This window comes from Eucalyptus grandis, chromosome 4 (genome assembly GCF_016545825.1).
Source record: "Eucalyptus grandis isolate ANBG69807.140 chromosome 4, ASM1654582v1, whole genome shotgun sequence".
Lineage (NCBI taxonomy): Eukaryota > Viridiplantae > Streptophyta > Magnoliopsida > Myrtales > Myrtaceae > Eucalyptus > Eucalyptus grandis.
The window spans coordinates 25,443,359-25,466,587 of NC_052615.1; the positions used below are offsets into that span (position 1 = coordinate 25,443,359).

Here is a 23,229-nt window from a genome sequence, read left to right on the forward strand (position 1 = left end):
CTTAAGGAGTTGCAGAGGTGAAGTCATAAGGGTTGGAGAGCGTGTCCTCGCTAGTTGGTTGTAGGATAGTTCCCATGTTGTCGAGCTGGTCTATTTTGTAGAAAGTCCGGTGTTGTATTTAAACCCTTTGTGTTTGTAAATGGGTGTTTGGTATTGTGATTGATTGCTGCTTTTCTATCCCAAGTTAAATGTTGTCGGGGATTTGTTTGGCTTCCACATGTGTAAAGAGAATGAATGGGTCGGCGACATTTCCTGAGATGTCGCATTTTTGATCGACCGTGGTGGGATGTGCGCGCTCGGGGTTCGGGACGTGACATACAATGTCTTGCAACTCTAGACTTGTACACCAAGTAAATCCGAGAGAAACGAAATCTTGAAAAAATAAATGCAAAAATCCTCAGATCTAAACTAAATTGGAATATAAACCTCCCCAAATTGGGAGAGAGAAGCTTTTAGATTTAGATTAGATTAGAAGAGAAAAGCCCCTCAAATGAGAAGGAAACAAGAAAAAAAAAAACCAAATCAATCAAAGAAAAAGGGAGCGAAGAGAGATCTAGCTCAAGCCCTTCCCTCCATAGAGGTTGAAGAAGAAAGTTGCATGGAGATGACTGGGAGAGGAGAAGACGAGGCCGACAGCTAGGGCTTGATACAATCTCATATTAAGCCTTAATTAAATGGTGATATAAGTATGTGGTGACCTATAGGATAAGCAATTACTTTTAATTTGAGTGGTTCAAACTTTAGAATTTATTGTCCCATCTTTACAGTTGGTGTACTCATTCGATTAGGCTTGCCGCTGGGTTGAACAGAATATTTGATAATAAAACTTGCACCTTTCGGAGTAATTTTTTGTTAGTTTTTTTTCTCATTTTTATTAATTGGAAAATGATAAGAAAAATCAGAAAATATCAATTCACTAGGGAAACTACTTCCCATGTGGCATTTTCAGTTTCGGATTTATAGGAAAAAAGAGTGGTTCGTAGGAGGAATTGTCATGGAAGTTTGCAATCAATTAACCTGTCCCATGCTACCGTCATCAAAATCTTTTGGAGCCAATTCACATTGTTATTACTAAATATTTTTCTGCCGTTCAGCAAAAGAGATCGTTCGTGTATCGCGGAGGAATTTCTTTTTGGGCTTTCGAAGAGGAATGGCCAAAATAGTTGAGTGGGAATAGGGGCACTGCAGAGCAGTTTCTTCGGGATTTCCTAGTACATGAAGAAATTTCCTTGAGTTTTCCAAGAGAACCGGAAAGGAGGTTATGACACAGACTACTGTACGAACGGTCCCCCCTTGGACGGTTGGTGATGCTTTCCTGATTCTTCGCAGCGATGAACCGGTGCGGTCTCTCCCTACCTCCGGTTTGAGTGCGCGCCTTTCTGGATTCAACTGCATTGTCAATGCAGCATGAGATTTCGGTGTAACTTCTCAATATTTATGGAGCCACTATCCTTGTTGATTTCGATGGGGATGTTTGCATGGTGGATTAGAGCACATTGAATTTTCTCCGAGCAAAAGCTATGATCAAAGTGAACGCCAAAATTAACCACAATATATATATATATATATATATATATATATCATAAATTTGTTGTACGAATATCAATTCAACCTTAGCAAGAAAAAAATTTGCCTAATCAAAAAAAAAATTCAATTCAATATTAAAGCTTTCAATTTGATTAATCTAGCTTTAATGTAGTCATTCGGCCAAAGGTGATGTGGATGATAGCCATCCTACGTAACATAATCAGCACTATTGTAGATAATTTTTACAACTTTTTTAATGATTTTTACGGATTTTATTTTTTTCTTTCTTGTTTTATTTTCCCTTTTACTTCTTTTATTTTCTTTCTCCATTTTATCAAACTCTAACCCGGTAACCCTCGCCAGCCACTAGGTGAGGAGTGTGAAGCCCTTGGTTGCCCATGCCACGTAGGAAAGCGGTATCCATGTCAATAGTTGCCGACCAAATTGACGGAATAGATATACTAATAAATTGCCAAAAGTTTAGAACATAATTAGTCAAATTAAAATATTTAAAACTGAATTGACCGTGTACAATAGGTTTATGATAATTATCCCCAATTATAACTATTGGGGGTTCCAAGAAATCTTTTTGATCCTTATTTTTTTGTGGATGAAAATGTGATTGGTATAAGCAATCAAAATGATATAGAATATATCCACATATCTATTCCCACGTATGTGGATATATTCAAACGTATTTAGGCAATTAGGAACAGCTCCTTCTGGATCTCGCACCAGATACCCAAGTAACTCATGCACACGGGGCATGAATCATGATTACTATTTTGCAGTGAGAGCTGGTGTTTTGCCTGATCACTTCTCTCCATTTATCTCTCGATCTACATGCTTCTTTGGCAGACCTTTCAGCAAAGAAATCAACATACATGATCAAGGAAGGGATTCTCATCACAAAGCTAATGTATTAATCATGAGGCATACCTTGTGCATCAGCTTGAAAGCATCATGCATGATCGTCCTTACAAATTCAACATGCTACTTTCACACATCAATTAGCCTCTGCTAAAGAAAAAGGAAAAGCAAAAAGCTTTGGGCCCATTTTCATCTCCATGGGTCTTCGAACTACACCTGAGCCTTTCCAGGGACAAGGGGAAAAAAAACCAGGATTTTAATTTTAAGGGTTCTTGGTGAGTTGGGCTTTAGTGATCGTCGTTGGCACATCTTTTTTTAGGGTCAAATTCGTCGTTGTCACTTCAATTGGCAAACTATCTCCCAGATCTCTCTTTCGCTTTTGATAAATGGCTCGTGCCCTTACCCTTTCAAACCTTTCCGTGGTCTTCTATAAGGTGGTCTCCCATATGATCTGTTTTTATCCAGTGGCCGAGGCTCTTTTTTCTTCTTCTTCTTCTTCTTCTTTGATTTTTTTTTTTTTTTTATGATCAAAAAACTGCCGGAGATCACCCTCTGGGGATCACACAACCCTCCAATGCTCGGTAGCACCAATGGAGTCTCGCTGTAAGCCGTTATTTAGACGTAAATCCTCGAGAGGTTGGCTCAGTAAATCACCCCTATGACCCCCACTTAAGTCACAAGTATCTAGAGATTCGAACTTGTTCCCTCAGCGATGAGGTAGTAAAGCCCAACCATCATGGCTACCTACAAATGAGTCCCTTACAGCTTCTTTTATATATATGCAGTCGTTTAATGTCCTCAGAGGCATATCCATATCTTTTTGTCTGCAGATGACTTGCTATTTTGTTTATAGCCTACTAGTAGGGCCATTAACATTGTCTAAAGCAACATTACTATGGCCTCGCAATGAAGTTACCAATTTCATAATAGATGAGCTGTTTTTCAACAATTCACAACGATCCAATGTCTATGATGGTGTTGAATTACTGGAGCCAACAGGAGAATAAAATTAAGGATAGGAGGTTGGTCGCCTCTAGAATCACATTCAAATATGTAAAAGAAGAAGGAAGAAGAAAAAAGAGTCTGATAAAGTCAGTGTGGAGCCCAGTGTGCACACATGGCAACTAATGAATGGACTACTGTAAATCCTATATGATAATACTCGAGCACTCAATATTTTCTCAATCGGAGAGTAGAGACTGTCCTCCCACAATGGATAATTATGGAAAAGTTCCGAGTAAGTTTGCAACAGATTTTCATAAATGGGACACTTGAATTTCCTAATGACCACAGTCACGATCATGACCAATGGAAAATGGAGAACTTTGGATGGAACTCGGTAGTTCTGTCAATTTTCCTTCTTTGCTTGTTGATATCTCAATGATTTGTAGCCAATATTTTCCAACATTGCAAACATGAAACAACGTGACGTCACAAATTAAATCAGCTGCAGAGCTTGCTAAGTTCTTCTTGCTACAACTATACCCAATATAATTTATCAATTTGCTAACCAACCTTCTCGACATCGTGGTCCTTTTCGCTGTTATTGGCAAAGGAAAAGGGTATCCTATTGCTTAACCCGCAAAAGAGCCACGTAAATTCATACTATTTCGCTTGGATTGAAATTTGCGATTCGATGGATGAAAGGAAAACCATAAGGTAAAAGAGAAACGGGGTTGTGATAGCACAGCATCATCCCATGTCTCATTTAGAATTTCTGACGTAAAGTGAAAAATTAGTGGACTTGTGGAAAAGAAACTCAGTCTCTTACATTTTGAATAATCCTCCGATCCATGTAAATGGGGAAGAAGGAAAAGAAAAAAAGAAAAGAACAAAGTTATGTGTGCTCCGCTTGTCGTCTTCTTCTCCTCCTCCTTTTTTTTTACTTTTTTTTTTTTTGTGGATTGAATAGAGGAGGTTTGCCATGGTTCAGTTTCTTTGCTTTGACATCAACTACCTATTTGATATTTTTCATATTGCTGTGTTATTCAAATACCAAGCTGCGAGCCATTCTCCTAAATTTTTTTGTCCTTATCACTCAATTCATAAGGAAGCAAAATTGCTCTTCCAGATTGCTTTTGTTAATGGTTCTAACAGAGGAGGCTTGTTTCTCTGTTCGTGGAATAGGTGAAGAACTTCATAACTATGGCAGGTATCCACGCTGAATTGCATTTATACCGTTTTGTGGAGTAAGTAATGCATTCCTTTCCCGTTTGATCCATTCCTTTCACCAATGATTAGCAGAGAGAAGGAAGCTTGTTATGTTTGTGATCTCATCAGAGAGAAAGTTAAATATCCTTTCACAAAATGCTCTTGGTAAGTTGATATATTTGATGAAGAGATAATCGTTAGCTATTCTAGAGTAGCCTCTCTCGGTAGAATCGTACATGACAAAGGCAAGAAGAAATTGTCTTCTCAAGTCTTTCCCCTATTTATTCCAAATATCACAAATTGCATTTGTAGCGTGGTTTTAGATTGATTTGGCATTAGGATGCACCATTCTCTAGTGGTCTCTTGGTTGAGGTCAGAGGGGGATTAGAGTTTGCTTATATCATTGCAGTTTGATTTTTTTGTCATCTTTTGCAGTCTGGTTGTTGGAGAAATCTTTCCAGAATATTTTGAAGCTGACAAAACGTTTCTTTCAGTCTAAAGTCTGCAGGTTCGGAGACCGTCAGTTTAAAGTCTGAAGACTTTGTTCTCTCGAGACCCAAGACTCAAGACTCAAGACTTAAGTCTCAAGACTCAAGACTCAAGACTCAAGACTTAAGTCTCAAGTCTCAAGACTCAAGACTCAAGACTTAAGACTCAAAACTTAAGTCTCAAGTCTCAAGACTCAAGACTCAAGACTTAAGACTCAAAACTTAAGTCTCTTGAGTCTTAAGACTTTATTCTCACTGACAGTCTTTCTAATCCAGTGTTGAAGGAAATCCAAAGCCGAGGTTTATGGTTGAGGATTCGGTCCTATCCTCTGGAATAGATTCTTTGGTTGGATAATCATTTCGGATTCTTTAATCGATTGAAGATCCGATGGTTGTGAAATAATTTTGGATTATTCTATTCTTGGAAACCGAGATCCCGATTGTATGGGCGAACGAGATTGATGGGCTATCATCAAATTCCTTAAATAGCTCGGATGATCTTCTTGATTGATTCCGTCCAACGGGTAGATTGGAGGAATTTCTTTGGTAAGTGCCATCGGCTATGATGGCATGAAGGAGTATAAAAGGAAGACATTCTAGTTGTTTTAAGTGTGTGATCGATAGAAAAATTCCGAGTCCGAAGATCCTTGATTGTTAGTTGAGATCGAGCGAAATTGTATACAGAGAGTGTTTATACTTGGTGACGCCTTGAGTGAGTGTGGTAGATCATCTACACCTAGAAATCAAGGAAGATCAACACTGTAACAACTCTTTGATCATAGTGGAATCCCAATCGGCTGTCGGTGCGAAAGAAGAGTGGACGTAGGCTTGAATCAAGCCGAACCACTATAATCCGAGTGTTCAATTCTCTCTTTCCCTTACTCGGTCTTGCGATTGAATTTTTAACTATTTGCAAATACTCTAAGCGATATCGTGCAAGTTTCGAGAAATTTTTGTATACCTATTCACCCCCTCTAGGTACTCGTACTAGCTATTTCAATTGGTATCGAGCTCGTGTTCTTACCGTTTGAAGTGTTTTACTTGAGTAAAAGATCCATGGCTAGTATGCTAGCACCGGGGCTGATGGAGGGGCAAGCAATACCGAGACCTCCCTACTTGATGGAAAGGATTACAACATCGGAAGAACAAGATGAAAGCCTTCCTACGATCAAAGGATCCTCGGAATGGGACGTTGTGGAAAGAGGAATCACTCCCTACTGCTGCATCAATCTCGAAAGAGGGAAAGAAACTGTTGAAGTCAAGTGGAATGTCTCAAGAAGAAATAAACAAGAGACAAGCACTCGATGCTAAAGCAATTTATTCTTTATATTGTGCCTTGTCACCAACTGAATATAACAGAATATCTTCTTGTGTTACAAAAAAAGAAGTTTGGGACAGTTACATATCACTTATGAAGGGACGGATCGAGTGAAGGAGACCAGAATTAACATTCTTCTTGGTCAATATGAATCCTTCAAAATGAAACCAGGAGAATCTATAACCGACATGTTTAGTCGTTTTACGAGATATTGTCAATGGTCTTGAGAACCAAGGACAAAAAATTTCTGATCCCATGAAGGTGAACAAGCTTCTACGTGGACTCTCCAAGGATTGGAATCATATAAAGACTTCAATAAGAGAGACGCAAAGAATCATGCCATTATCTGTAGATGGGCGATTGGAACTCTTCAGTCTTACGAAGTGGAACGAATCAATGAAGACGAAGATCCAAGAGGTAAGAAATCTATTGCACTAAAATCAAATGATGATTCGATGATGCAGATTCTGAAGATGATATGGATGATGAGGAGCTCGCCCTCATGATAAGAAGATTCAAAACTGAATAGAAAAGGCAGAAGGTTCATCCCAAAGAAACAAAGTTTTTCGAGACAGCGAGACCAAGTCTGTTGATGATGAGGAACCAAACAAAGATGTAGTTTGCTTCGAATGTAAAAGAAGGGACACATCGGACCTAACTGTCCTCTTCCTAAAAAAAGAAAAGAGGAAAAGCTGAGAAATCTCGAAAAGCTCTTAAAGCCGAAAACCCGGAGCGATACGAGTGTGAAGAGAGTGATGAGGAATATGCCAACTTGTGTCTAATGGCGCAATGGACTCGGACTGGATCGACTCGGACAGTGAATTTGAAGTAAGTGATTATAAAATCCCTGTCAAAGTCTCTAAATATATTGATGAGTTATGTTTTAGTCTTAAGACTTCTCTTAAAAAGATTTCCGAACTTAAAAGGAAAACTCAGTTTTAAAACAAAAGGAAAACATTTTAGAAGAAAAGGTAAAAATTTAGACTTGAATGTTTCTACTCTTAAAGAGAGTGAAGAAAATCTTTCAAAAGAAAATGCTTTCTTAAAAACTGATTTATCAAATATTTCAAAGAAATTTTCAATAGGGTAGAAAAACTTGAAAAAGTCCTTTCAATCCAAAGACCTTACTTCAATAAGTCGGGTCTATGTATGACAACTGAAACAATCCCTTTGATTGATTTTCCGAAAGTAAAAGAAAGAATTAAGAAAAGACCATCGAAAGAGGCTTATAAAAATCACTTCAAAAGAGTTTTTGTAAAGCCTGTAGGTCGAAATGCTTTAAGGTGTTCTAAGTGTAATAGTCAGGATCATTTTGAAAAAGAATGTCCTATGGTTTGGAAGCCTGTTAAGAGAGTATGGCCTATTAATGCTCATCCTACTAACACCAAAGGACCCAAGAAAATTTGGGTACCAAAGAAAGCTTGAGACTCTCTTTTGAATGCAGTCTGTCAAAAAGAAGGTAAAGTGGTATCTTGACAGCGGATGCTCAAGACACATGAGGGAGACTCAAATAGTTTCATAAAGCTTATTAAAGTAAATGGTGGAAAAGTTTCATTCGGAGGAAATAGCAAAGGAAGTATTGTGGGATTCGGGAACGTGAAAATTGGAAATCTCACAATAAGCAATGTTTCTCTAGTGGAAGGACTCAATTACAATCTACTCAGCATTAGCCAATTGTGTGATACTGGTTACAAGATCTTCTTTCAAGAAGGCATATGTTCTCGAATTAGCAAAGACTCGACTCGGTCTTTCATGGGTCGAAGGCATGGAAACATCTACCTCCTTGATGTAAAGCCAAATGAAGAACAATGCTTAATCTCAATTCAAGATGAAGCAGTTCTATGGCACAGAAAACTTGGCCATATCAACAAGAAGCAATTAGCCAAAATCTCTTCAAAGCATCTTGTTCGAGGTCTACCTAAATTGCCATATCAAAAGTCTGACTTATGCACTCCATGCATTCAGGAAAGCAGGTAAGAAATTCATTTAAGCAAATAAATCATGTATCTACTAATCATGTACTGCAATTGCTTCATATGGATCTCTTCGGACCATCAAGAACCCAGAGCATTGGAGGTAAGAAATATTGTCTAGTAATTGTAGATGATTATTCTCGTTTTACAGGTATATTTTCTTGCAAATAAATCGAAACCTTTTCGTACTTTGAAAAGTTTGCTAAAAAGGTTCAAAATGAAAAAGGATGTGCTATTTCGAGTATAAGAACAGATCATGGAAGTGAATTTGAAAATCAAGATTTTACGAGATTCTCGTGATAAATGGGTGTTAATCACATGTTTTCCTCTCCGTATACTCAGAGCAAAATGGAGTTGTGGAAAGAAAGAATAGATCTCTTCAAGAAATGGCTAGAACACTTTTAATTGAAAGTAAAATTTCTTCACGATTTTGAAATTTGAAGATGTTTCAACGCTTGCTATATTATAAATAGAGTCTTTCTAAGACCTATTCTTGATAAAACCCCTATGAATTGTTCAAAGGTAGAAGCCTATTGTTTCATACTTTCATGTGTTCGGCTGCAAATGCTTTATTTTGAAAAATGCAAATGATCGAGTTGGTAAGTTTGAAGAAAGATCGGATGAAGGCATCTTCCTTGGATATTCTACATCAAGCAAAGCCTACGAGTCTACAACAAAAAAAGCCGGTCGTGGAAGAATCTATGAATGTCAAGTTCCAAGACTCGGTGCAAGATGAATCCAGCCGGACTCGTCTGAAGAGATTTGAATCCTCTAGATCTTCAAATGTCTACATCTCAAGAAGCATCTCGAGATTCTGAAGTCCATCATCAAGACGCTCATGGAAAACCAAATAAAGAAAGAGATCATCAACACAGTAAGCTGGAAGCACAAATCCGGTCATCCCAAAGATCTTATTATTGGTGAACTTAATGAAGGAATCCGCAGATCAAAAGGCATGAAGAATCTAGTGCTGTGGCTCTCATCTCTGAAATTGAACCAAAAGCATAGAAGAAGCTTTATCGATGAAATTTGGATCGAGAAGCTATGCAAGAAGAGCTCAGGCAGTTCAACATCAATGATGTAAATTTGACATCTAAACCAAAAGGTAAATCCGTTATTGGAACCAAATGGGTATTCAGGAACAAGATGAACGAAAAAGGAAAAGTCATACGAAACAAAGCAAGACTCGTGGCCAAAGGATATACGCAAGAAGAAGGAATAGACTATGACGAGACTTACGCACCAGTTGCAAGGTTAGAAGCTATTCGTCTATTACTTGCGTTTGCTTGTTACAAAAATTTCAGGTTATTCCAAATGGACGTCAAAAGTGCTTTCCTAAATGGATTTATCCATGAGGAAGTTTATGTGGAACAACCGCCTGGATTTGAAGACCCAAAGAAGCCAAACTCGGTCTTGAGGTGAAAAAGGCTGTATGGTCTAAAGCAAGCACCTCGAGCTTGGTACGACAGACTAAGTAAGTTTTTATTACATAATGGTTTTGTCAAAGGTAAAGTAGATACTACTTTGTTTATCAAAAAGGAAAACAAAAACTTTTTACTTGTTCAAATATATGTTGATGACATTATTTTTGGATCCTCTAATGAAAATCTTTGCAAGAAATTTTCTAAGTCTATGCGGGGATGAATTTGAAATGAGTATGATGGGAGAGTTAACATTCTTTCTTGGACTCCAAGTAAAACAAATGAAGGAAGGAACTTTCATCCATCAAGAAAAATATGCGAATGATCTTGTCAAAAGGTTTGGATTGGAAAAGTGCAAAAAGACCGACATACGAATGTCATGTTCTCGAAGATAGACAAGGATGAAGAAGGGAAGAAAGTAGATCAAAAGCTGTACTGGGAGCATGATCGGTTCACTTCTTTATCTTCGCTTCTAGACCTGATATTTTGTTTAGTGTTTGTATCTGTGCTAGGTTTCAATCGGATCCTAGAGAATCACATCTCATTGCCGTGAAACGTATTATCAAATACGTTGCTTCATCTTCAAGCATCGGTCTTTGGTATCCAAGAGGGAGACTTTAATCTTCTAGGATACTCGGATGCAGATCTTGGTTTTCTAGGTTGCGAGTCGATAGAAAGAGCACTTCCGGAACTTGTCAACTATGCTTTTGGAAACAGGGACGGTGTCTTGGTTTCAAGGAAAAGCACTGTAGCAAGCTCTCTCAACAACGAAGCCCCGAGTATGTAGCTCTTGGAAGTTGCGGTTAAAAGCTTCGTAGTTGGACCTTAGGTTGGGTCGACGGTCCGCCTCACGGTGTGCACCGATTGGCTCGTCCCTTCTCTGGCGATACGCTCCGGCCTTAGCGGCCGGGTCGTGCCTCCCGGTCTTTGTTACTTTGAAGAAATTAGAGTGCTCAAAAGCAAGCCTACGCTACGTATACATTAGCATGGGATAACATCATAGGATTCCGGTCTGTGTGTTGGCCTTCGGGATCGGAGTAATGATTAACGGGGACGGTCGGGGGCATTCGTATTTCATAGTCGGAGGTGAAATTCTTGGATTTATGAAAAGGACGAACAAGCTGAAAACATTTGCCAAGGATGTTTTCATTAATCAAGAAGAAAGTTGGGGCTCGAAGACGATCGGATACCGTCCTAGTCTCGACCATAAACGATGCCAGGCAAAGGGATCGGCGGATGTTGCTTTTAGGACTCCGCCGGCACCATGAGAAATCAAAGTTTTGGGTTCCGGGAAAGTATGGTCGCAAGGCTGAAACTTAAAGGGGTTGACGGAAGGGCACCACAGTGGAGCTGCGGCTTAATTTGACTCAACACGGGAAACTTACCGAGTCGAGACATAGTAAGGATTGACGGTGAGCTCTTTCTTGATTCTATGGGTGGTGGTGCATAGCTTCGTTCTTAGTTGGTGGAGCGATTTGTGCAGTTATTCCGATAACGAGCGAGACCTCGGCTGTAACTAGCTATGTGGATGTACATCTCCACGGCCGGCTTCTTAGAGGACTATGGCGCAGGCCAAGGAAGTTTGAGGCAATAACGGTGCAGTGATGCCCTTAGATGTTGGGCCGCACGCGCTGCAACGTGTATTCAACGAGTCTATAGCCTTGGCCGGCGGGCTGGAGTAATCTTTGAAATTTCATCGTGATGGGGATAGATCATTGCAATTGTTGGTCTTCAACGAGGAATTCCTAGTAAAGCGCGAGTCATCGGCTCGCGTTGACTACGTCCACCGCTGTACACACCGCCCGTCGCTCCTACCCGATTGAATGGTCGGTGAAGTGTTCGGATCGCGGCGACGTGGGCGGTTCGCCGCCGATGACGTCGCGAAGTCCCGCGAACCTTATCATTTAGAGGAAGAAATGCGTAACAAGAGTTTCCGTAGGTGAACTGCGGAAGGATCATTGTCGATCACTTGTGAGAATGACGAAGCCGTAACCAACTCAATAGGGCGGGCTCGGCCAGCGTCCCTCTCGCGTCGAGGATCGGGGCTCGAGCACCTCGGGGGCGCTCGGCTTTGTCCTCGGCGGCGCAACAAACCCGGCGCGAATGCGCAAGGAACTTTAACAAGAGTGCGATACTCCCGCCGCCCCGGCACACGGTGCGCGCGGGGATGCCATGCAATCTCATGTTACTCATAACGACTCTCGGCCTTGGATATCTCGGCTCTCGCATCGATGAACGTAGCGGCTGCGATACTTGGTGTGAATTGCGAGAATCCCAGTGACCATCGGTCTTTGACGCATGTTGCGCCCGAAACCATTGTGAGGCACGTTTGCCCAGGTGTCACACATGGCGTGCCCTAATCCCCTCCGTCCTTTAAACCGGGCGGCGGGACTCGGCGCGTGCGATGGCCTCCCGCGACGAACACGTCCCGGTTGGCCCAAAATCAGCGTCGGAGCGGCTCGGCACACGACATTCGGTGGTTGATTAGACCCCGATGATCAATGTCGCGCGTGCCGCTCATCGCGCTCCGCCCGATATCTGCTCACCTTACCAACTGCGACCCCGGGTCAGCGGGGCTACCCGGCGGGTTTTAAGCATATCAATAAGCGGAGGAAAAGAAACTAACAAGGATTCCCTAGTAACGGCGAGCGAACCGGGAAGAGCCCGACATGAGAATCGATCGCCCTCGCGTTCGAATTGTAGTCGGGGCGTCTCGCGGCGGACCCGGGCCCAGGATTCCACACAGGCGCGAAGGGTGAGAGCCCCGTCGTAATCGGACCTGTGCGCACCACGAGCCAATCGGCGAGTCGGGTTGTTTGGGAATGCAGCCCTAATCGGGCGTAGAATTCCGTCAAGGCTAAATATGGGCGAGACCGAGTAGCAAACAAGTACCGCGGGGAAAGATGAAAAGGACTTTGAAAAGAGAGTCAAGAGTGCTTGAAATTGTCGGGAGGAGCGGATGAGGGGCGGCTGATGTGCCTCGGTCGGATGTGGAGCAGGTGAGAGCGGTCAGCCGATCGGCTTCGAGGCATGGACCCGATGCGGATTGCGGTGGCGGCCCAAGCCGGGCCTTCGATACGTCCGTGGAAAGCATCGCCCCTGCGATTGTGGAATACGACACGCGCCTCACGGCGTGCCGGCATCTGCGTGCTCCGAGGCATCGGCTAGTGGGCTCCCCATTCGGCCCGTCTTGAAACACGGACCAAGAGTCGACATGTGTGCGAGTCAATGGGTGGCAAACCCGTAGAGGCGTAAGGAAGGCTGATTGGTGGGATCCCTTTTGGGTGCACCGCCCGGCCGACCCTTGATCTTCGAAGGGTTCGAGTGAGCATGCTGTCGGGTTGAAAGATGGTGAACTATGCAGGCGGGGCGAAGCCGAGAAACTAAGGTGGAGGCCCGCAGCGATGCGACGTGCAAATCGTTCGTCGACTTGGGTATGAGGGCGAAAGACTAATCGAACCGTCTAGTAGTTAGTTTCCCTCAGTTTCCCTCGGGATAGGTAGACTCAAGAAGCGAGTTCTATCGGGTAAACCCAATGATTAGAGGCATCGGGCGCAGCGCCCTCGACCTGTTCTCAAACTTTAAATAGGTAGGGGACGGCGCGGCGCTTCGTTGAGCCACGCCACGGAGATCCGAGCTCAAGTGGGCCATTTTTGGTAAACGAGCGGCGTGCGGGATGGCAGGAAGTCGAGTTACGGTGCCCAGTAACGCTGGCTAACCTAGAACCCTGAGGTGTTGGTCGATTAAGACGGCGGGGGCGGTGGTCATGGAAGTCGAAATCCGCTAAGGAAGTGTGTAACAACTCACTGCCCCGAATCAACTAGCCCCGAAAATGGATGGCGCTGAGCGCGCGACCTATACTCGGCCGTCAAGGCAAGTGCCGAGGCCTTGATGAGTAGGAGGCGCGGCGGCGCTGCAAAACCTGGGGCGTGAGCCGAGGCGGAGCGGCCGTCGGTGCGAGATCTTGGTGGTAGTAGCAAATATTCAAATGAGAACTTTGAAGAGACCGAAGAGGGAAAGGTTCCATGTGAACGGCACTTGTACATGGGTTAGTCGATCTAAGAGACGGGGGAAGCCCGTCGATGGCGCCTCGTGCGCGAGCCCGGGAATCGGGTTAAAATTCTGAACCGGGACGTGGCGGTTGACGGCAGCGTTAGGGAGTCCGGAGACGTCGGCGGGGCCTCGGGAAGAGTTATCTTTTACATTTAACAGCCTGCCCACCACAGGAAACGGCTCGGCGGAGGTAGGGTCGGCCCGAGAGGAAGAAACCGCCGTCGCGTGGTGTCGGTGCGCCCCCGGCGGCCTTGAAAATCACGGAGGACCGAGTGCCGTCCACGCCCGGTCGTACTCATAACCGCATCGGGTCTCCAAGGTGAACAGCCTCAGTCGATGGAACAATGTAGGCAAGGAAGTCGGCAAAAATGGATCCGTAACCTCGGGAAAAGGATTGGCTCGGGGAGGCAGGCACGGGGTCCTAATCCCGAACCCGTCGGCTGTCGGTGGACTGCTCGAGCTGCTCTCGCGGCGGGCGGGTCGCCGCGTGCCGGCCGGGGGCGGATTAGGAGCGGCTCCTTCGGGGGCCTTCCTCGGGCGTCGAGCAGTCAACTCGGGCGCGAGTACGGACAAGGGGAATCCATTTGTTTAAGTAAAACAAAGCATTGCGATGGTCCACTGCGGATGCTCACGCAATGTGATTTACGCGATGCTACGAATGTCCAAAGTGAAGAAATTCAGCCAAGCGCGGGTAACGGCGGGAGTAACTATGACTCTCTTAAGGTAGCCAAATGCCTCGTCATCTAATTAGTGACGCGCATGAATGGATTGCGAGATTCCCCCTTTGTCCACTGTCTACTATCGGCGAAACCACGGCCAAGAGGGAACGGGCTTGGACGAGAATCAGCGGGAAGAAGACCTGTTGAGCTTGACTCTAGTCAGGCTTTGTGAAATGACTTGAGAGGTGTAGGATAAGTGGGAGCCGGAAACGGCGAAAGTGAAATACCACTACCAACGTTATTTTACTTATTAGTGAAAGCGGGAGGCGGGGCAATGCCCCTTCTTTTAGAACTAAAGGTCCGCGCATGATCCGGGCGGAAGACATTGTCGAGGTGGGGAGTTTGGTGGGCGGCACATACGGTAAAAAGATAACGCGGGTGTCCTAAGATGAGCTCAACGAAAGAAATCTCGTGTAGAACAAAGGGTAAAAGCTCGTTTGATTCGATTTCCCGGTGAATACGAACCGTGAAAGCGTGGCCTATCGATCCTTTAGATCTTGAATTTGAAGCTAGAGGTGTCGGAAAAGTTACCACGGGGATAAGCGCTTGTGGCGGCCAGCGTTCATAACGACGTTGCTTTTGATCCTTCGATGTCGGCTCTTCCTATCATTGTGAGCGAGAATTCACCAAGTGTTGGATTGTTCACCCACCGATAGGGCAACGTGTTTTGAGTTTAGACCGTCGTGAGGCAGGTTAGTTTTACCCTGCGTGATAGTGTCACAATAGTAATTCAACCTAGTACGAGAGACGTTGATTCGCACAATTGGTCATCGCGCTTGTTTGAAAAACCCGATGTGTGGCTTCCGTCTTATTTGGATTATGGCGAACGCCTCTAAGTCGGAATCCGGGCTAGAAGTGACGCATAAGCTCGCCGCTCGATTGCCGACCTGCGGTAGGGGACTTGTTCCCCAGGGCACGTGTCGTTGGTGAAGCTCTCGCGGTGGATGAACCGTGGGCCGCCTTGAAGCACAATTCCTATTGGCGATGAGTAGAATCTTTTGCGGACGACTTAAATACGCGACGGGGTATTGTAAGTGGCAGAGTGGCCTTGCTGCCACGATCCCTTTGAATTCAGCCCTTGTCGCCCCCGATTCGTCCCTCCCCGACCCCTAACTCCACAGCCAACCAGCAAAAATTCCTCTTCTTGAAAGCGAGCTCGAGGTCGCCGTCCTCCGTGAGGCCCTCCGATTTCTCCTAAGTCCCAAGCACCTAGTTCTCGCACCCACGGCTTGAGGCGAGTAGTCCCGCATCATCGGAGGCTTTACGTATCTCTAGGCTCCACGACTTGAGTGCATGCACACAAGGGTGTGTGTGTGCTGCTCCAGGCATATGAGCATGTGACTTGGTTCGGCCGACATGCCACGACTTGAGTGATGAACAAGCGGCGTGAGAGGAAATCGAAACGCTCCGAGTGTGGTGACTTGTGCTCGGCCTACTTGCCATGACTCGAGAGTGCTTTACACATGTCCCGTCGTGACAAGGCCAACGTCCCGTGGCTTTTGTGCAAATGACCACCGGTGACATCCCCGCACCGTGTGCATCGATCCCTTCAATCCTCGGGACTTCCCCTCACCATGCGAATCGATCGTGAAATTCTTGGATTGTTGACGCGGGACGAACTAGCTGCCGGGAAAATTTTTTGTAAGTTGTTTTCTTTTCGGTGAAAAGTAAAAAATGGCACAAAAATTTTGGTAAGTTGTTAAAGTCTTTCATAAATCCAAGAATTTCACCTCATTCTAGTCGAGCCTCGTGATCGATCGTGGTAGAGGACCTTGGATCGTGCGGATCGATCCATGCCAGGAGCCTTGGCCGTGTGCCTCCACCTCGCAATCCTCGGGACTTACTTAAGTTGGATCGATCGTAGGAATCGGGGCCTTGGCCGTGTGGATGGCTTAATCTTTGAGACAAGCATGTGACTACCGTGTGGTCGGGCACGATCGATCGTGGATCGATCTTTGGTCGGCGTGATCGGTCATGGTCGGGGCCTCGCCGCGGGGATCGATCGTGGATCGACCACTTGCGTGCCGTGCGGATCGATCGTGGGTGATCCCCGGTCGTGCCGGGATCGGTCCCCTGCCGTGTGGATCGACCTTGCATCGATCGGATCGATCCCTGCACCGTGCGGATCGATCCCGGTCGAGCGGGATCAGTCCCTGCACCGTGTGGATCGATCCCCGGTCGAGCGTGATCGGTCCCGGTCGAGGGCCTCGGCCGTGTGGATCGACCCTTGCACCGTGCGGATCGATCGTGGGTCGATCCCCGGTCGTGCGGGATCGGTCCCTGCACCGTGCGGATCGACCTTGCATCGATCGGATCGATCCCTGCACCGTGCGGATCGATCCCGGTCAGCGCAGGATCGATCCCTGCCGTGCGGATCGATCCCTGATCCGAGCGTGATCAGTCCCGGTCGAGGGCCTCGGTCGTGTGGATCGACCCATGCACCATGCGGATCGATCATGGATCGATCCCGGTCGAGAGGATCGATCGTGGTCGAGGGCCTCGGTCGTGTGGATCGGTCCACGCACCGCGCGGATCGATCATGGATCGATCCCGGTCGAGAGCCTCGGCCGTGCGGATCGATCATGGATCGATCGTGGTGAAACACTCGGCCGTGTGGATCGGTCCACGCACCGTGCGGATCGATCATGGATCGATCCCGGTCGCGCCTCGGCCGTGCGGATCGATCATGGATCGATCGTGGTCGAGGCCTCGGTCGTGTGGATCGTCCATGCACCGTGCGGATCGATCATGGATCGATCCGGTCGGCGGGATCGATCGTGGTCGGGGCCTCGGCCGTGTGGATCGATCCATGCACCGTGCGGATCGATCATGGATCGATCCCGGTCGGCGGGATCGATGCGTGTGAGCACTCGATCGTGTGGATCGAATCCATGCACCGTGCGGATCGATCATGGATCGATCCCGGTCGGCAGGATCGATCGTGGCCGACCGCCTCGGCCGTGTGGATGGTCCCGGTCGAGCGATGGGTCGTCCACTGCACCATGCGGATCGATCGTGGATCGTCCCGCTCGACTCCAGAGATCGATCGTGGCGGCCGCCTCGGCCGTGTGGATCGATCCCGATCAGTGCATGGATGATCATGGATCGGTCAGTCGCGCGGATCGATCCCTGCACCATCTTGGATCGATCGTGGATCGTCCCAGCTCGACGAGGATCGATCGGGAGCACGGCACCCGACCATGGTCGGTTGCAACTTCACCCGATCATTTCTTGTCCGATTGAATCCATTCTTCTTCTAAATTTTGTTTGTGTCATAAAATAGCCTCCCCAATGTTTTGCCCACGTTCCAAATATTTTTTTCTAATTTTCCGGATTTTCTCAATTTTTTTTAAATACCAAAAATAAAAAAAAAAATATTTTCGGTCGTCAAAATTTTCTGAGTTTTCCATAATTTAGATCACATTTTCTAAGCATCTCTGCAAAAAATCTCATCAAAATTCAATTTCTACAATTTTTGGAGGGGTGGTGCCTACTCAAACATGGTGAATGTCTACTCCTTTGGAGGCAAAATGCTCATAAGGCTCTTTAGGGGAAGTGGTGCTCGGGAAGCCACGGGCGGTTTTCGGGCGATCGTTGCGCGATGCATGAGTCATGTCACGGGCACAGAAATGAGTCAATAATGAGTCATAACAACGTTCAATGATCCCCCCGAAATAGTTCCGATCGATCGAAAGCGCGCCCCTAGACAAGATGGATGCATCGCGTGGCTCCCCTCACGCGAGGCATCATGGCGAACGCATGGGTCGTTTCGAGCCAGCGGCCATAGGATGAATCGATGACCGAGTTACTTGGGAATTGACGAATCTATGAGTCCCCTTCGGTAAGACGAGATCGTGCCTCGGGCATGAATGGAACGAGCCACGCGTCGCATCGATCCACGGCAGGAACAAGACATTGGTGTTCTCGCGTCTAGCGGTGCGGATGCGACCTCGTTCGATAACTCCGCGTGATCCTCAGAGTCCTCGTGCTTGAGGAGCTACGGATGAGTCGGCTTAGTTCGTTTCCGGTGTACGCGATGGCGTGTGAGAGACGATAAGAATGTGTCGTAGGCGAGCTCCGTCTTTGGTGCATCGAAGCCCTTCCCTCTGCCTTCGATCGATTGTTGCTCCATGAGATAAACGTCGGATGCAAGATGTAGGTTCTGTGTTGCATACCTATTGCGACGAAATGTGTGCCTTCGGTAGTCCCTTCCATCACTGACGTCCCTCTTGGATGCCGGTTGGACCGGATAGTAGAGGCTCGTGTTCCCGCGAGCGTCGTCTCATTCGATCGTTCGGACGGACCACAAAGTGCCTACTCGTTCTCTCGGATGCGGAACTCTCGTAATGGGGTAGGGTCATTGGCCCTTGTTCCCTGTCGTTAGCGTTTATCGCTTCACCTGAATGCGATCTTGCCTTGTCCTTGATCGCGCAGAAGAAGCCTCGGGCATCGCGGATCATGCTCGGCGGACGTCGTGAAGGAATGCTACCTGAATTTGATCTGCCGGTAGTCATATGCTTGTCTCAAAGATTAAGCCATGCATGTGTAAGTATGAACTAACTAGTGAGACCCATGTGAAAGCTGAATGGCTCATTAAATCAGATTATAGTTTGTTTGATGGTATTTGCTACTCGGATAACCGTAGTAATTCTAGAGCTAATACGTGCACAAACCCCGACTTTGGAAGGATGCATTTATTAGATAAAGGTCGCGCGGGCTTTGCCCATTGCTCGATGATTCATGATAACTTGGCGGATCGCACACGGCCATCGTGCAGCGGCTTTTATCATTCAAATTTCTGCCTATCAACTTTCGATGGTAGGATAGTGGCCTACTATGGTGGTGACGGGTGACGGAGGTAGGGTTCGATTAGGGAGAGGAGCTGAAGAAACGGCTTCTACCACATCCAGGAAGCGGCAGGCGCAAATTGCAATCGACACGGGGAGGTAGTGACAATAAATAACAATACCGGGCTCTTTGAGTCAGTAATTGGAATGAGTACAATCTAAATCCCTTAACGAGGATCCATTGGAGGCAAGTACGGTGCCCCGGCCGCGGTAATTCCCAGCTCAATAGCGTATATTTAAGTTGTTGCCGGTTAAAAAGCTCGTAGTTGGACCTTGGGTTGGGTCGGCCGGTCCGCCTCACGGTGTGCACCGATTGGCTCGTCCCTTCTACCGGCGATCGCTCCACGGCCTTAGCTGGCGGTCGTGCCTCCCAGTCTTTGTTACTTTGAAATTAGAGTGCTCAAAGCAAGCCTCGCTCTGTATACATTAGCATGGGATAACATCATAGGATTCGGTCCCTATTGTGTTGGCCTTCGGGATCGGAGTAATGATTAACGAGGGGGACGGTCGGGGCATTCGTATTTCATAGTCGGAGTGAAATTCTTGGATTTATGAAAGACGGGAACAGCTGAAAGCATTTGCCAAGGATGTTTTCATTAATCAGAACGAAAGTTGGGGGCTCGAAGACGATCGAGATACCGTCCTAGTCTCGGCCATAAACGATGCCGACTAGGGATCGGCGGATGTTGCACAGGACTCCATGGCACCTTATGAGAAATCAAAGTTTTTGGGTTCGGGAGTATGGTATGAGCTGAAACTTAAGGGTGATGGAAGAGGCACCACCGGGAGTGGGCTGCGGCTAATTTGACTCAACACGGGAAACTTACCGGAGTCCCGGACATAGTAAGAGATTGGCCAGATGAGAGCTCTTTCTTGATTCTATGGGTGGTGGTGCATGGCGTTCTTAGTTGGTGGAGCGATTTATGCAGTTAATTCCGATATGAGCGAGACCTCGGCTTCAACTAGCTATGTGGATGTACATCTCCACGGCCAGCTTCTTAGAGGGACTATGGCCGCTTAGGCCAAGGAAGTTTGAGGCAATAGCAGTGTGATGCCCTTAGATGTTACAGGCGCACGCGCGCTACTGGCGATGTATTCAGCAGTGTCATGGCCTTGGCCGACGGGCACAGGTAATCTTTGAAATTTCATCGTGATGGGGATAGATCATTGCAATTGTTGGTCTTAGCGAGGAATTCCTAGTACAGCGCTTGAGTCATCGGCTCGCGTTGACTCGTCCTGCCGCTGTACACACCGCCCGTCGCTCTACCGATTGAATGGTCGGTGAAGTGTTCGGATCGCGGCGACGTGCGCGGTCGCCGCCGATGACGTGCGAAGTCACTTGAACCTTATCATTTAGAGGAAGGAGAAGTCGTAACAAGGTTTCCGTAGGTGAACTGCGGAAGGATCATTGTCGAATCACACTTGACGAATGACCGGAGAGCAGGTAACAAACTCAATGGGGACCGGCGGGCTCGGCCCGGCGTCCCTCTCGGCTGTCGAGGATCGGGAGCTCGAGCACCTCGGGCGCTCGGCCTTTGTCCCAGCGGCGCACGCAGACCCGGCGCGGAATGCGCCAAGGAACAGACAAGAGTGCGTGCTCCCGCCGCCCCGCGCCACGGTGCGCGCGCGGGATGCCATGCAATCTCATATTACTCATAACGACTCTCGGCAACGGATATCTCGGCTCTCGCATCGATGAAGAACGTAGCGGCTGTGATACTTGGTGTGGTGCGGGAATCCCGTGAACCATCGAGTCTTTGAGCCAAGAGTTGCGCCGAAACCATTGGTCGAGGCACGTTTGCTAGGTGTCACACATGGCGTTGCCCTGTCCCCTCCGTCCTTTAAGCCCGGGCGGCGGGACTCGGGCGCGTACGATGGCCTCCCGCGGCGAACACGTCCCCCGGTTGGCCCAAAATCAGCGTCGGGCTTGTCGGCACCCACGACATTCGGTGGTTGATTGGAGCCAATGATCAATGTCGCGCGTGCCGCTCATCGCGCGCTCCGCGAATCTGCTCACCACGCGACCCCCAGGTCAGCGGGGCTACCCGCTGAGTTTAAGCATATCAATAAGCGGAGGAAAAGAAACTAACAAGGATTCCCCTAGTAACGGCGAGCGCAGGGAAGAGCCCGGCATGAGAATCGATCGCCCTCGGCGTTCGGGTATAGTCTGAAAGCGTCCTCGGCGACGGACCGGGCCCAAGTTCCCTGGAAGGGCGCAGGTGTGAGCCCGTCGTGTCCGGACCTGTCGCACCACGAGGCCTTCGACGAGTCGGGTTGTTTGGGAATGCAGCCCTAATCGGGCGGTAAATTCCGTCCAAGGCTAAATATGGGCGAAGACAGGAGTAGCAAACAAGTACCGCGAGGAAAGATGAAAAGGACTTTGAAAAAAGAGAGTCAAAGAGTGCTTGAAATTGTCGGGAGGGAAGCGGATGGGGGCCGGCGTGTGCCTCGGTCGGATGTGGAGCAGTGAGCCGGTCCGCCGTCGGCTCGGGGCATGGACCGTGCGGTTGCAGTGGCGGCCCAAGCCCGGGCCTTGATACGTCCGTGGAAAGCGTCGCCGCTGCGTGTGTGGAATGCGGCACGCGCCTCACGGCGTGCCCGGCATCTGCGTGCTCCAGGCATCGGCTAGTGGGCTCCCCATTCGGCCCGTCTTGAAACACGGACCAAGGAGTCGACATGTGTGCGAGTCAATGGGTAGCAAACCCGTAGGCGTAAGGAAGCTGATTGGTGGGATCCACTTTTGGGTGCACCGCCCGACCGACCTTGATCTTACGAGAAGGGTTGAGTGAGCATGCATCGGGACCAGAAAGATGGTGAACTATGCGAGCGGGGCGGCGGAGAAACTCGGTGGAGGCCCGCAGCGTCGCGTGCAAATCGTTCGTCGACTTGGGTATAGGGCGAAAGCTAATCGAACCGTCTAGTAGCTGGTTCCCTCCGAAGTTTCCCTCGGGATAGGCTGGAGCTCAGAGCGAGTTCTATCGGGTAAAGCCAATGATTAGAGGCATCGGGGCGCAGCGCCCTCGACCTATTCTCAAACTTTAAATAGGTAGGGCGGCGCGGCTGCTTCGTTGAGCCACGCCACGAATCGAGCTCCAGTGGGCCCATTTTGGTAAGCGAGGCGCGTGCGGGATGAGCCCCGGAAGTGGTTATGGTGCCCAAGCGCGCGCTAACCTAGAACCCCCTGGTGTTGGTCGATTAAGACGGCGGGACGGTGGCATGGAAGTGAAATCCCAGGAGTGTGTAACAACTTGAATCAACTAGCCCAGAAAATGGATGGCGGCGCGCGCGACCTATACTCGGCCGTCAAGGCAAGTGCCGAGCCTTGATGAGTAGGAGCGCGGCGGTCGGCTACAAAACACAGGGGCGTGAGCGGCGGAAGCGGCCGTCGGTGCGGATCTTGGTAGTAGTAGCAAATATTCAAATGAGAACTTTGAAGACCGAAGAGGGGAAAGGTTCCATGTGAACGGCACTTGTACATGGGTTAGTCGATCCCCAGAGACGGGGGAAGCCCGTCGATGGCGCCTCGTGCGCGAGCCGAAAGGGAATCGGGTTAAAATTCTGAACCGGGGCGTGGCGGTTGACGGCGGCGTTAGGGAGTCGGAGAGGCGTCGGCGGGGGCCTCGGGAAGGATTATCTTTTGTTTGCGGCTGCCCACCACAGAGCGCTCGGCGGAGTAGGAGTCCAGCTGGAAAGCACTGCACGTCGCGTGGTGTCGGTGCGCCCCGCGGCCCTTGAAAATGCGGAGGGCCCAGAGAGTGCCGTCCACGCCGTGTACTCTGCTTCGCGTCGGAGTCTCCAAGGTGAGCAGCCTGCAGTCGATGGAACAATGTAGGCAAGGGAAGTCGGCAAAATGGATCCAGTA

At 47.8% G+C, this 23,229-nt stretch overlaps 3 pseudogenes; 2 read left to right on the forward strand and 1 right to left on the reverse strand.

Annotated features, from left to right (window-relative positions):
* The first annotated feature begins 12,305 nt into the window (after window positions 1-12,305).
* Window positions 12,306-15,616, forward strand: LOC120293024 (annotated as a pseudogene).
* A 3,801-nt stretch (window positions 15,617-19,417) lies between these two features.
* LOC120292572 lies at window positions 19,418-21,005 on the reverse strand (annotated as a pseudogene).
* Window positions 21,006-21,388: 383 nt separating this feature from the next.
* LOC120293027 overlaps window positions 21,389-23,229 on the forward strand; it is a 3,271-nt pseudogene continuing 1,430 nt past the window's right edge.